General features: G+C 41.0%; 1 long non-coding RNA gene across 3 annotated transcripts in view; it reads right to left on the bottom strand.

Annotated features, from left to right (window-relative positions):
- LOC111268300 (uncharacterized) overlaps positions 1-14,569 on the bottom strand; it is a 63,522-nt gene that overhangs the window by 23,055 nt on the left and 25,898 nt on the right. For 2 of the 3 annotated variants that reach the window (XR_002685143.2, XR_002685144.2), the window contains 3 exons: positions 12,641-12,844; positions 10,434-10,800; positions 7,358-7,446 (listed from right to left, as the gene is read on the bottom strand). This is a non-coding gene — a long non-coding RNA (uncharacterized LOC111268300). The remainder of the gene's footprint in view (positions 1-7,357; positions 7,447-10,433; positions 10,801-12,640; positions 12,845-14,569) is intronic. The other variant, XR_015314149.1, reaches the window with a different exon arrangement.

Raw genomic sequence — 14,569 nt, 5'->3', positions numbered from 1 at the left:
AGTAGTCTGAGTAGATCCAGCTGTACCGGCCTAGCTGGTTTTCTGCCTGTCGTCAGACTTATCCTGCTCCGAAACGGCAATACTGCACATACAGATACACTGATACATACTCAGAATACAAGTAAAACGACATGTAACAACTTTGTCCAGTTTGTAACTCATACCTACGATCTTGTTTAACTAGCTCTAGCTCGACAATACCTATTGTTTTATACGTCTTCGTTTTCTGCATCTAAGCGCTTTTCACATCTGAACCTCTCTCGCTGGAGCGCCATCGGATCCAATGCCACCTCTGCACACCCCCTTTCATTGGAACTGGATGTGAATCGGTTCACGTTTCCCATCTAGAAATCATCCATGTACTAACCTGCCTTCTATTCATGAACATATTTTATGCCTGCCTCCAGCTCTTCTGTTGATTGTGGGGCACCGTCCGGCGTCCTCCTAGTCCGTTCGCTTCCCACTGACCTAGACTATACTTCAGTATGCTATTGCACGATAGGACTTTTATAGTGCAGAACTATAACGCAGCAATACACCCAGTGCAACTCCACCAGCAATTTCTATAGTTCGCTACACATGTACAGACACATAGAAATACGTAGCTACCTATTTGTTGTGCTCTGTCGTTCTGCGTTTTAGTCTTTTTTGGTGCAATGGGCATTGTCGTCATACGATGCTATCAGCTGAGTTCAGTAGCAGTATTAATCCGAGCTCGAAACGACACCTTGCAGGACGGCAGAAGCCTTCATTTAATGTCGGAACGAGCGATACCAGTGAAGCCTTTGGAGTAGTAGAAGCCATAACGTTTCCAAAGCGGAGGAGAGACTACACAAAATGAGTAAATACCAGCCACCCGCGAGGATTCTTCGAGTCCCTGTCTGAATATGCCGCGTGCAATACATACGTTCGACCACAACTGGCTCCTGCGAGGCCCCCTTCAACTCGACCTCGGAGCCTTGTGCGTGGTCATCAGCGAACAGTCATATGCTCTCGCCCTGTTTTCCTTTATCTCTCTCTCTCCTCGGTGTCTTTTTCTGTCTTCGCCAATTCGTACGGAGTCACATCAGTCGACCTCGGCCGCAGTTGCGCTTTTCGTTCGTTATCGCAGTGTTAGGTCTTTGGATGCTCGTTTGCAGCTCGGCTAAAGCGACATCAACAGCAATGATGACAATGCTCACCAGAGCGATCTGTCCCGTCGATCGGCAGATGGTTCAACTTAATTCATTTTCGCCTTCTTGCATAGAAAGCATACACGATGCAAGCTAGTTCAAACGAAAGCACAAACCCATGCTAATGCGCATTTCGGAGTGCCACTTATTTTCGAATGAACCAAGAATGTCTAGTGCACGTAGATTTGTGCGTCTGATCGCGGCAAAAAGAATGGGACCCAGTTACGTGTAAATGAAGATAGGTGTATACGTTGGTACACCGTGGCCTGACAGTTGAACTGACATCTGTGATGCACTAATCATGAAAAGAACGCGTCACTCACCGACGCTGACCCTTGTCCAGGAGAGTGGGTTACGGAAAATAACGTACCGAGCTGCAGTGAAGTCAATGGTCGTTAACAACTAATGGTCCGCAGTCGATCCTGCCTCAATGCAGCAATGCGCCAGTCCGTACGGCTCCAGTAGTTAAATTTGCGACTTGTGCGACATGGAATGGATATGAAATTGGCATTGTTGCATGGAACTTCAATGCGTATATATAATCTAGCTAGGCAGGAAATCCAAAGAAACGAAGGCTGGTAATCAGAGAACGATAAAACAAACGAACGAACGAACGAACGGTAAAAATTATGGCTGCCGTTTAAACGTACAGGTTGACTCTACAAATAACAACGCAGGGGATCGATCCAATAACATCTGAGTTATAAAAAGCGCAGTTTATCTTCATGAACTACTCGAAAATATACCTAGAATCTAAAGACCTCTTCTAAATCGATGCGGTGTTCTGTCAATATGCCGGTCTTCAGCTGCTCGGCAAATTCGTTCATTGAAGCTGAGACTTTCATCTGTGGAACTAGTAAGATCCACACATTGGTCTCATCATCTCAGATGAGGCTTACATTATTGGGGTCGAGGACGCCCTCCACATTTATCTTTGATTTTTCATAGAGTAAAACTGGGTGCGTAATTGTTCAATTTTCATAGCGATTTCCATGTTTGTCATGGCATATACCTCTATCGAGAGCAGAATACGCATCTGTAACGGACAAGGTCGGAACGACATCAGTCTTATAAGTCGTAGAAAATAGCTAAGCTTCATTCTTCATATATTAATCTCAAACAATCAACAAAGGTATGACGTGCCACATCAGCAACACAAGCTTACTTGGATTTGGCAACTAGGGTTGGTATCCGTTGTGATTGACAGGCTGGTTACATAGATTCGAGCAGTAGGTAGTCGGCGCTCAATGGTAACAAAAAACCCCAACTGTGAAGACTTCAGACATAACCGGATGAAGCTGAATGCAGCCAGAAGTGGACAAATCAATTTTGCTAATATTTGCGGATGGCGCTCGTGTCGTAGCATCGATGGGTGTTTTCCGAGGTGTTTTTGTATACACATATCTCTGCTGCAGGGACTTCAGCCTGTCGCTAAACGCTAGTTAATCGCTCATAGCGGATTTCGTTGAATCTAATCGATTTCTACCTACTCGGTGCGCCTCTTTTTTGTATTAACCTACGCATTCTGCTTCTGTAGCCATATAATCATACTAACACCAGTCACTCCCTAGGGGAGATAATACATTAGTTAATCTGTCTCAGAAAAAATTTAATGAGGTAAACGTTACTTTCAACTCCTTTGTAACCGTACAGATACTCGAAATAATTTATATATATATACACCAAGGTCAGCCTAAGAAGCTAGAAGATATGCTCTTCTGAAAATGTGGCATATGAGAAGAAAAACAACGCATCTTCAAACGTGAAATTAGCGTTAAAGGTCTTCATAGGTGTCGCCTAATGTCAACTGGGTCGATAAGTTATACTATTTTTTTTTGTTTAATTTATCAGAACACAAAGGAACTGTTTATTGGCTTCGCGCACTCTCATGGGAAGGACATACTAGTATTAAAAATATTTTTTAACTGCAACTATGCGAAACATTATTGCTTTAATTAGACGGGGTTAGGAGAGTTTCAGATGGTCAATCAGCAGCGGCGTGGGACCATATTAGCAATTCTTGAAAACTGATTTTTCCCTTAAAATGAATAAAGCTTATTTCCCTTCTGACTATCCGACGACTGATATTATTTTTCGGTAGCGTAATTACCCTCCGCTCACGCAACGAGTCTGGCTCACTTTCATATGCGTTGACCCTAGGCAGACTTTACTGCTTGCGTTTGAGCTGATTTTGCAATCACATCTGCACCTAATTTACTCTGTAACTAATTACTCACTGTCCATCGCTACCTATCTATCTATCTATCTATCTATCTATCGTAACGTCAGTGCTTTCAATATTTGACCCCAGTCGATTTTACTGGCATTGGTCTCTTGTTCATTTGTTTAGTGCAGACCCGTATGACGTCCGCTCTTCCCAGTACTTAAGAAATGAACTTATAGCTAAGTTCATTTCAAAGGGACCTCGACCGTTCCGAACGAAGAACACCTTTTCGCGGTCAGCTTTAAATTATCAACAACGTCATTTACCTTGACCTTATTTTTAGCCTATAGTAATAAACTGTTAGTTAATTATAAACGTTTCTATTTGTTTTTATTTAGACAACGATCTTACCACCTGATCTTCCAAATTGTACAGGAAATGATGGCAATGAGGGCAAACGTGGATTAAATGCTTTTACTCTATTTTGTTAAAGTCAATCCCAACGTACTCGCCTGTATTCAAGCGTTACTATATGCTCATTCTGAGCTGTGCTTGGTTACATAACGATGTTATTCTTTTGGATTCAGTTGCATCCGTTCGCTTAACGATGCTAAGGGAAACGCACGCGCATTGAGCCCAATAAGCACGCAGTGACGTGTGCCTCCGACTAAATAAATCCGACAAACGATGGAACGTTTGTCAGATCATCCTCGAAGCAGATAGAATTATACACACAGCGATCATGCTAATAGTCTCTGTACATTTGCTTGATCTTGTCCTCTATTTTTAGTCAGCCAAATTACATTTGGTACTATTATCGTTGTTGTCATTATATAACGGCAGTGGGCAAACCAGAGAGGATAACATCATAAAAGGGACGCGCAATCCTCCTTCTTGCTTTGTAGATCCGATTCGCGACTAAGACCTAACTCCGTTTTTATTTAGAACTAACGAACAACCTAAGAAATGTTGGCTGGACATAAGTAGTAACTGCAGGGGTCGTTGTTCCTGTCCACATCACCTTAGGTTTAAGTGATTTTCCTATTTTCAATCGTCTTTTGTCCCTTTATTTGCGTTCTTGGTCCTTCGGGACCTCTCTTCATGATTGTTTTTTTTTTTCTTTAGCCAAACCAAACGGAAACCAAGTAGGTGGCTTACTTGAGTCTTCGCTAGTGACGACAAAAAACCTCGTAGTGTCATCCTTTAATTGGCACAGGAGTGGATCGACAGATAGACATTGAGCCGCTGGCTGAAGCACAAGTAGTAGTAATTGACCTTTCGAGTTTTCTCTCTGCCATCCTATTGATTTGTGCTGAGTGAGCATTGGGTAGAATAGCGGGAGCTGTGCTGTTCTCAACACTTTATTCGTTTCTATTTGATTCATTCTACTTGCCTGGCCATTTTAGTAACCATAGGAAACTATGATAGGTATACTCAATCGAATTTTCTTTATCCAAGAGCTGGCCATCAGAGTCATGTGGGCTTTTGTATTATGGGCTAATTTATAATGGGAATTAGTCTTGCCTATTAGAAGACTAACTGGCAGTATGAGTCGTCAACTGCTTACAGATGTCATAACAGCTATTTCCCTATGTAAGTGCCTCAAATTTCCAGAGCAAAGAGTTAGCTGTATAAGTTAGTTGGTCCTAATAAGTGGCCTTCTCAAGCTCCGTGTATCGATAAGAGCGCGTTTCTGGACCAGCACTAGCAAAAAGCTACCGCGGACGAATTACGAAGGGAAGTCAGGGAACCGAAGAAGCCGTGCTGAGATGGGGTAAAAGGCACAAGCGGCCACATAGTGGGGCTCCTAAGGTTGGTTGCTGTTTCTACTCTCACTGCTCAACATGGCCAAAACGGCGATGTTAGTTCGTTTAGCGAGGTCGGTGGGCCGGTTGGCTGGTGATAAGGGGCCAAGACCCCACAAAGTCATAGTCTCTACTCTTTTGAATACCATGAGATATTAGGAAGGGTTAAAAGTTTTTACTTTGTAAAGTTTTCCTCTGGCGCATGCTACTGTGGGGGGTTGGGAATCGTGGCCTGTAGCTGACTTCTCGGTGATCCATGGCAGATAGTGAGCCATGGTCACTCTGAAAACAAAGTACTCGTTTTTTGTATGTGTCCTGGCACAGGCACACAACAAACGACCGACTGGAGTTTCTCACTGCCGTTGCGGTGGGGGTTACACGTAGTTAGCATAACCTGGTAAAGAAGGCTTTACTACCAAGAAGCATGACTGCGGATGCACACAATGTTGAAACGATAGCCTGAGTAGGTAACATAGACCATATGCACTGTAAAAGCTGGGCTAATTGCACCGGTGAGTAAGTACATACATGGTGCGCGGGATATGATTTATATACTGAGTTACTGTTATTGATCTCCGACTTTCCGGCAAAATAATTGGGATTTGATATTTAATGACGGGAGTATTTAATGTATCGTCTGTGCATCTATATAACTCTATATTTATCTTTAATATGTATAGTATATCCACTAGACTGCAAGACAGCTATGTTGGTACGCTACAGTCTTTTCGTTGGCTCAAGGCAGCATACCTCTACGAAAGTAATGGTCTAATGATTTGGAACAAGTCTAAACTATGTAAATTCTCTAATTTAGATACCTTTACCTATCACTGCGTTTGTAAATGATGTGTTATTTTCAGTCAATCGAAAACCCATAACGGGGTTGGCTAAGTGAATGAGTCTGGGTTACTGTATTTCGCCATATAGGTAAGGACTTAATTGTAGCATAGAATAACGACGATCAATAAAGAGCACCGGTTTATTACGCTGAAGTATCTTGAAGAAAGATACTAGTTTGAAAACTAAAACAGTTAAGATATGCTTCAAAGCAGTGATCATTCGTTATATAGCGGACTATGAGCTTTTTAATTTTCTCCAGCGCGGTATACACTAAAAATTCAGCATGGCAACACGAAGCGTGCTATTTTTCAAGATATTTTCTCTTAGGAACATTTTGCCTGAAGTACTCCGTGGCCTTTTCTCTAGCAAGGCCAAACCGCATTTAGTCACGGTTGGTATTTGAGTACTGTTTCCCGTAATAAAAAGACACGAGACTACGATTCTGATTGGAATCTACCTCAAACAATATCGGACACGACACTGTCGGACTTGAGATAAGCATTACTTTTGATAAATATCTGCAGCTGTTATCGTCTCTAAACGGAAACCACTCAGTAGTTCCTTCACCTGGAAATCTCCAGGACTGCAGATGGTTATGAAGCAGATTAGCTGATAACAAAATGTTCTGAAACGAGATTCAACCTGGACGAGGTTTGTTTGACTTTAACGCCGTTCTCCGTGCGAGATAATATAATAGATACATTATTATCAAATGTGTTTATTTACCTTTATCCGACCGAGATCACTTAGCCTCGATTCACTGCGAAATCGTACTATAAAAGGGTTAGGTTCATTGCTAAAACTAACAATTGTAGAAATAGACTGACGGATGCAGACTAAAATAGGCGTTCTGACTTCGACATGCCATAAAGTAGTATGGCTCAAGGCACAAAATCGGGAAGTCGTTCTTTGGGCTTTTTTAGGGAATAGCTGGGTTACTATTCATTTGTTATGTGTATGAATGTAAACGATTTTTAGACTTCATACACTTGACAGATAAATGAACAGCTAAGAACTATGTGTACAGCGACGATTTAAATTTTACCAGGTTACCAAAGTTAGGACCAATTAAACGTTTTGAAAATTCTATATATATATATATATATATATATATATATATTAGTGAAAATCTGCCGAGTATAAGTAAAGTAACAGCTGGAATTTATACTGTTATTTCTGCCACTACTAGTACTAATATTATGTAAGTTAATTTGAGAAAATAAATTCATACAGACCTTCGAATGTCTGCCTTTTAGTTAACAGATGTTAAATCGCCGTCAAAAATGCGTCTTACGCATCTAACTATATGACAAATACTGTCTTCAGTCTCCAGTAGGTTAAATAATCCAAAAAAAGGTATATGCATGTGAAATTACCTTGCTCTGCGCCAGTGGCATCAGCCAGAAGGGTATTTCGCATTTACACTAGCGTCTTATCAAAACGAGGCTCGATTTACTTTTGACGCCTGGAAAAAAGGAAATTAAGTTAAGGTATGCTGATGGGTTGGCGTAGAACGCCGGCCATTGACCTTGTCAATGGGAAGAAAACCGCTATCTTCACTGTGTTGTGCGCCTCACTGGATGTACAGTGATCAGGGCTGGGGTCTAGAGGAGATTTTTCGATAATCAATGATCTTTGATTCACTCTCCCGGCAGGGTCTTAGTCTTCCTTTCTAAACTGGATATGGCTTAAGGAAAACATTTTGTCGTGTTATACCGACCGGAAGTAATGGGCGCTATACGGATTTTTTGGACAATAAAGGTTGAAGACAACAAAAAACGTTTGTGAATTCAGGTTAAATTAATGTGTGCCTTGCCAAAAAGTACAGAAAGCTTCGATATTCTAAAGCCGAATCCACTGCGGTTTTTTTATATATTTTTGCTGGCGATAGTGATGTGACGTTTGTTTCTTGCAATAGCAGTTCTGTTCGCTGACTGTCGGATTTCAATAGAAAGTAGGGCCATTGGCTGATGTTTGGGAAAACTGGGTCGTTACCAGTTATCGTCTGTCTAAAGATGAGGCAAAAGCTGTGCGCATTCCACCTCGTCCTTAACTGCGGACTTCAAGAACTGAAGCTAGCGACCAAGGGGCAACTAGATATGACCGAAGTTATTATCATTTCTTTGAACTATTGGCCTTAGCAATGGAAACATTGAGCTAGCAAGAGTCGTCGGAAACCGCCGAGGATGGTGGATCGAATGCACGGTTTTGAGGGTATTGTTCCCTCACGGTGAACACTTCTGACAGACACAGCAGTTTTTAGAACTTATCTGTGGCACGTAGATCAGGGACGCCTTTTGATCAAAAACTTTCAAAGGCAGCTCACGTCAGTTTTTCCACAACAGGGTACATCTACTGCTCTGCTAACATCTAGGTTCAAGAAAAATGCGTGAGCCTAGTTAAGAGCTACGTCCAGTTTACGGGTTCATCCCTTATATAAAACAGGAGAACAGGAAACTGTTCCTTTGTCTTGAACCCCCATTCCTTTCAGATCTGATGTATTTCGCGGTTTTTGAAATCCTTGTAGGTTCAACACTCATGTGAAGATAAATCTTCCCTCTGCATTTCCAACTCTTAACAATTCACCAAATTAATCTTTATTTGTAATGAAAGTTCATACAACTTGTAAGGAATTTGTCAAGTTTTGTTGTTGCGAAGTAAATTGTTGCAAGTATATTCTTGTCTATTGTGCATCTTTGTTAGCTTTTTTTCCTACTTTTTTAATTAGTAAAAATGCTTATAGTTTATTTTAGTGTAAAGTATCCCATTTTAAAATGATCACTTACTGGCATTCTTATAAATGCTATATGGAGGAACGACCCCTTACCCCTGTGTTTGCCTTTGTATCGTGTTGTAGTAATTAGCTAGTTTATCAATAGGGTAGCGTCTGTGATTGCTAAATTGTTTATTGGATGATGTTCTTTCATAGTTCAAAATAGAGTTCGCTTATTTTGCTCGCTATATTCATTATACAGCACAGTGTGGTCTGAAAGATTTTAATGGGTCGCCCTGTTTTTTTAAACCCGTGCATTTTTAGTCTGTATAGTCTTTCTTCGTACTCCTTCTAGAACTAGGCCGCTTCACACCAAAGCGGATTTGCACTAGGTCTTTGCTACGAGAGGAGAACTACAAAGAATGACAGCTATCGAATACGCGTCCTTTGAAGCTACCCAATGTTAAATTATTTCCGGATACAAATGCTACCGAAATATAATCTTAAGTGAAGGACAAGATAGATTTGAGCTTCTGATGTCACCGTGTTCGTTACTGAATATTACTGTTATAGTTAAGTTGTTGTTGCTTGTGATTCGAGTACATTCCCAAGCTTTCTCATGAGGTCGTAAATCTATTGAAAATCAGATAGTTGGACGTAATTGATTGAAGGCATCATCTTATCGCGAGATTAAGGCCTTCAAGGCCAGACGCACAGAATGCCTATAAAGAGTAATCAGCACAGGTGTCGCTTCATGAATCAAGTATAGCAGGACATCATGCTATGACAGCAGATTGCCAAAGGAACACATCGGTCGGTCTATTTTAATTTGCCTAGTAGTACTGTATTAAAGTCGACTTTATAAGTCTCCTTTTATTTGAGCGTCTATATAATTATGTCATCACAATATACCTAAAAAGGATTAAAACGAAAAAGTCGCTGCTGCTCTACCACTTGATCTTTCACCGGCTGTACTGTCACCAATAGAATAATTAGCTCCATAGGAACTAATATTAAATGCGTTCAGACCGTACTAGGACGCAGCCTTCGCGCTGGCTATTATAAAGCGCTTGACCAAATGATAATTAGAGATGTTTCCTTCACTAGGCCAAGCCATCTGCTTATCTATTAAATTATACTCATGTAAAGCGCGTACAGTGTGTGGATTTATGCATATTAAGGTAATTAACGCATAGCTTAATGTCTATATCACCATAGCGATAATTACAATAATAATCAACTTCCATTGAGAACAGGTGTAATGAGAATAAAAATATGCGGTCTGCATACTTGTGCTCGAGGCAAGGAAACTGGAAAGGCTTGATAAGGTAGGGCCTCTTGGACCTGCTAACGGTTAAAGGTTGATCCAAAAGTTTTCAATGGGTTATAGAAGATTTCGACTGGTTAAGTTCTGCCAAACCAGCCTGTACCATGCGCCTTGGGAACTTAGATCTCTGGACTAGGTCGAGATGAAAAAGGCAAAACATGCATTCTGTCTAGGATTTCAGTTAAGCTATCTGGAGTCAGCAACGTAAAGAGTTAAATATATAACACCATGTCTATTCACTATTTTAACATAAAAGATATCTGAGGTCATAGAACGTAATCACGATATGCATATGATGGCTGTATCCACACTGATCTCATATTTTCGTTGACGACTATTCTGACACAAATTTGAGCTATTGTCAATACTTTGGCGTTCTTTTGTTAAAACACCCGCCTTCTCCTCGAAGTACCTGTTCATCCTAAACGGCGTTGACAATGGAGGGCCTGCTAGCATTTATAGTTCTGTTCGCTGGTATGATACAAAAATGATGTTTGCCGAGAATAGGGAAATTTCTCTGTTTTCATGCCGTAGACTGGTGAGTTCGTTAGGCTAATTCAGGCTGACAGGGTTGAAGCGACCGCCACAGCGGACGTGGTAAAGATGACGCGTTCAGGCCCGCTTTTTTGGCGGGGTACACTTTAACACAGATCCAACAAGTTTTTTTTGTCGGAGATGTCGTAGTTCTCGATGCCAGAATCTGACGATCAGTGAGTTATTAGTGGACGAAATGCAGACAGCCTTCCCATTTCAGCCCGACGTCCTCTATTCCATTTTGCCTGATTGGTAAGGAAGAGCATAGAAGAAGACACATCATGTCAGCTAGGATCCTCAAGAGTATTTAGCGCATAAGCCTAATTTTGTCACCTACAACACTACGTAATTAATAAACTTTTTTCTGCCGACTGCCTACGCAATGACTACTGCGAACAGTTATGACCGAGTTACGAATTCATAGAAGTTTCTTGCGTCCTAGATATTTTCGTAATTTAACACGTTTCGCGTAGGTGGAAAATAGATTGGCAGCAGGGTCAGACGTAGGTTTTTAGGAAAACAACAGGTTTAGGGTGGCACCTCCTACTTAGAAAAAGGCTACGTTTTAAAATTGGAGACATTTACCACCCTCCACAGTTACCCTATCTTTTCCCATTTCACGTGCATGTATTAACTTAATTAAGTTAACTAATGGACCTCAATGCTTCGAGAAGTCTCAATTCTGCCTACATTTATATATACTCAATGCGGCATAGTTGATGTCCCCATGATAGCTTAGTAGGTAACGTGTTCGTCTGCAAGTCTTAGGGATACGTTCGAATCCGCGCATTGACAGACGTCGTTTCGTGGTGGGAGCCAGTGGTATATCATGGTATGCCAAATGGCATACCCGAAATATAGAGGTAATTTTAGGGAACATATATATATATACATAGGAGTAGTTAAAGGAAGGCCTGCAGGTAAAAAGTTTACTTCCGCGTGGTCGATAATTTCGACATCTAGATCGGTTAGTACAGGTAACGTAATTTATATCTGCAGAGAGACCTGCTTACGCTGCACTCAAGATTCGAGCTTAGCAAAATCGCTATGCAGTCAGCATAACAGTTTTGACAAGCCTTGAAACTAAGCCGAGTGTTCCAGGGAACACATCTGTCTAGTCGTTTAAATCGGTTCTTAATGTAAAGTATATGAACAATAATAACAGATTTGATTTTATTAATTTTTTTCAATATATAAGCATAAAATCGATGCTAGTTATACGAAGTTACTGTAAAATTGCCATTTCACAAAGAGAGAAGATCCACAAAATGTTTCTACCTGATACACTTCTACAAGGTAGCCACATTAGTAGATCGATATACGATATATCTGGTCCCATGTAAATATTCGTTTGACTTCATACGTTCTGCAGACAATGCGTTTGCAGTTGTAAGCTATCAATGTTTTTCTCCGCCCAGCCGTCTTGTTAGTTTCATTCTTTTTCTAACAAGTCCTGACGGCGTACCTATTTCAGTAGGAGTCACCCACAGTAGTAGTGCGATCAGCTGAATCTAAGCATGAAGCTCGTTTTTCGAGCCAGATTTTTCTGACAGGAGGGAGAGCACCAGCTTTCTTCTGACAGGAGGTTCCTTTTTTGGCCTATCAGGACATCGTTCGATCAGCTTCCTTCCGAGGCCTTCTGGGTCTCTTCTTGCTCCGTCACCCTAACGACTGACGACTCATAAACTTGTTACCTGGTGTATGTTACCTGAGCTCATAGTACACATATTACTTGACTTCCCTGCATTGCGGTCCCCGCAAACGAGCAATTTCGCCATAGTGACTTCCTACGAGGCGCTGATCATCACAGCCATTAACAAGGCATCTATTTCGTTCAGGAACTTCCTGATCTTGTGTCTCTGAATCTGTATGAAGGTCTAGCAGGACGGGGCTAGATGGCTAGATGGACTGTACATTTACGCGACAACTAATATAGGGAGAGTAGCGCAACAGCATGCCAATCGGATGTCGTTAACGACGCTTACCAGAAAAAAGCAGCGAAGCGAGACACATATGTACATGGATACTCACACTGAAGACTGTCGACAGGGCAGAAGTGCAGAAGAGAAATGCTAAGAAACTCACTTGGCTCTGTAGTACTATTTTGACCTCTTCCATCAGTATGCAATACATGGCTTTATTCACTGCGGTCGTTAGGCCATTTCTGATCACAGGTTGTAACAAAGCTTGATAAAGGTCGCAGAGAGATCGTCGTTCCTTCAGTATGATCCACAGCCGGTATTCCTGTACCGCTTCCAGTGCGGTGAAAATTCCATGCCATGGAGGTACCTAATAAGTAACTACCGCTATTATTTGCTGTGCCTGTTGCTTTTTATAATACACTTACCTTAGCATATACGTTTTGCAAAACAAATTTATATTTTTTTTTTGTATTATTATTTTATATTGCGCACAGTTGTTTATTGGGTTATAGTTCAAAAGAGCAAGTTGGCTGAATACACCCATTTTCGAGACGATTCTGCAATACCTTAGTTTTTCTAGCTACAAGGCATTTATTACATACAAATGGCATTTCGTTGAGACAAGTAAGGTTGTTAGAATTGACAAACAGGTAGGTGGAGCTTACATCAACGCAAGGGTTCACGTACTCGCTCACTGGTTATGCACTAACAGCCTGTCGATCACATGCTGGGTGATTCTTCAGCTTAATCTTCCAGATAGGCAGTAAGGTGCGTTCACACAGTGTTGCGAAAACAGGTAAGTTGCAAGAACACACATGCTGGATTCTAATATCCAAATTCAATCAACTTACAAACATTTACTTGGAAATTTTCTAGGCTGTAGCTCGATGCGATAGAGAAAAATGAAGATAACGATAGGCTTAACAGCATAACGATTTCTAAAGTTACATATGATTGTTATTGATGTTTTTCAAAAAATCTACGAATCGCACAATCAAGATTTAGCAATCTTCTAATCATTTGGGTGGTGTACAATCTACCAGGCTGATTCTGCAGCAGCGTCTCGTGTGCTTTTGTGATGGTAAGACCTACAACAATCAGTCCCAAACAGTGTTTAAGCAACATCTCATAGTTGTTATTCAACTGGAAAAATTGAACGTAGGATACTGACAAAGACAGTTCACTCAAGGAAATAGTATGGCGCATTCGGTTAAGCGTGAATTTGCATGGCAGGTAATCCCTACATGGCAGCCTATGTAGTAAGCCTACATGGCCGAAAACGCCAAACCAAAATGCTTTAAGAAGACCACCTGCACAGATACGTGTTGGAGCGGTTTCTTCGCTTCGTTTCTGTTTATAGTCACCTTGTGTCGAAAATCTGTCGAATTAGCGTAATGTTATCAAATGTTAAAAAGGACAGCTTTTGATTTTATGTTATTTAATATAGTATAAAAAATAGTTTGCTTCCCAAAGCATCGCACGCACACATATATACGTATGGATTCCTGATATATATACATATATATATATATATATATGGTTATAGAAGTGCGACGGCTGGAATCCGCGCTCCAATGTAAAGACAAGATTAATCAGGATCACTTCTATCTAACGATGGGTCCATGAATCAGCGTAGGCCAAAACACGTTTCCTTCTAGTATGTTTGATTCAACATACGATCATGTTCTTGCGAGCAGAGCCGTCTTTGTATACCCTGAGTCCTAGCTCAAATACTTGACGACGACGGGTGTACAGTGACTGATCTGTTTTGGAGTACCAATTGTTGCAATATTAAGCGATGCCGTTTACAACAGCACGCTTACATATTGTTGCCATGCGCGTTTTATATGAGAACAGAATTGTTGTACTTTCCAAGAAGATTACGTCTACTCGCACACTGGGATTTGAAGATTTACCCATGCGAATTTACTCACACGAATTATTATGGTGCTTAACATGAAATCAGAAACAACAGTTGCTAACTCCAATATAGTTTTCATGAAGATTTTATAGAATTTGGTTTTCGAAAAAGCCGCATTGGCATTACATTCGGCCTACAAGGAAAAGTTAACCGAAGCAGCACTGAATACTT

Source organism: Varroa jacobsoni, unplaced genomic scaffold, assembly GCF_002532875.2.
Source record: "Varroa jacobsoni isolate VJ856 unplaced genomic scaffold, vjacob_1.0 scaffold_1274, whole genome shotgun sequence".
Classification (NCBI taxonomy): Eukaryota; Metazoa; Arthropoda; class Arachnida; order Mesostigmata; family Varroidae; genus Varroa; species Varroa jacobsoni.
This window is presented reverse-complemented; position numbering and strand designations above follow the sequence as displayed.